Here is a 1435-nt window from a genome sequence, read left to right on the forward strand (position 1 = left end):
GCGTGATCTGTTTATTGATATTAATTGGAGCACCTGCTGTATATTTGGCAAAAGTAAAAAAAAATTAAATGTATTTGTAAAGCAACTATTCCTCTCCATCATTTCACATAAAGTCAAAGATAATTTTTTAGCGCTACAATTTTTTTCAAGCCCGAACTTTGAAAGTGACCGCAACCACAAAAAATACCGATTGTGCAAGTGTGAAGAGAGGCATCTGAATGGATGATGAAGATCGCAGCCTTGTAGGAGAGCATTAAGTTTAAAAGCTTTGAAATTTATTTAACAAATAGAAAAGGGGCACGATGAATTCTATTTTAATAGACAACCTTATTCACGACAGCCACGAATTTGTGAATTTGTTTTCAAAATACTAAAAAGGTATTTACAAATTTGTTTGAATGAATTGCATTGACCAATTTATTAAAAAAAATTAACATTTTAAAATAATATGTGCTAAAATTTAAAAGTATTTGTTAATACATTTATTTTTGTATTTATGATAAGTATAAAAATATTTATTTGAGAAATTATTTATGTTACCTCAGAGTTCAATATCATATAATGCTTTTCTTAGTTTGGTATCTTGGTTTCATAAAGATAGATATTTCATATCTTTATAACATGAAATAGTTTAAATTTAAATATAACATTTATAATTCATTTGCAAAGTGAATTTCTAATTAATATGTAAATTGAAAAGTCTTTGAATTTTTAGATAGTATAAAGATTATTAAAATAATTTATTTATAATGTTGCCTAATTTAATATGTTCATTATAATTTTTAATTTAAAATAATAAAATAAAATAAATTAAAGTATTAAGTGTATTTTATTTTTCAATCCACATTATTATTGTTTTGATTTTTTTAAGTGAGAGCAATTAGAAGTATTTAAATAACCCACAAAAGTTATTTTGATTTTTTCTTATGTTTTAAATTTCCATCTATTATTATTTTTTTAAGCTTTATCCACGATATGAAATTTGTGTCATTACAATTTTTTAAACAATTTTAATAACAAAATTATTAATATTTTAATTATATTTATTCTTATTTAAACTAAGCAATAGTACTCACTACTAATGATACAAATTTAATATCGTATATAAAGCTTAAAAAAATAATAATAGATGGAAATTTAAAACATTAAAAAAAATTATAATCATACAAATTTAATATCGTGGATAAAGCTTAAAAAAATAATAATAGATGAAAATTTAAAACATCAAAAAATAATTAAAAATAACTTTGGTGAATTATTTAAATAATTTTAATTACTCTTACTTTAAATTGCACTACAAAGCCAATTTTCCAAATAGTGTAGATTGGTGCCTTCAACTTTCTGACTCATTTATGAAAGCCTGTCCAAACAGTTTACAATGCACTAAGAATCCCAAAGTGAAACGTTCTATGCCAATTTAAGATTTCAATATCAA

This window comes from Pinus tabuliformis, chromosome J (genome assembly GCF_031772625.1).
Source record: "Pinus tabuliformis cultivar Carrire ecotype Pingquan chromosome J, CPIR1, whole genome shotgun sequence".
Classification (NCBI taxonomy): domain Eukaryota; kingdom Viridiplantae; phylum Streptophyta; class Pinopsida; order Pinales; family Pinaceae; genus Pinus; species Pinus tabuliformis.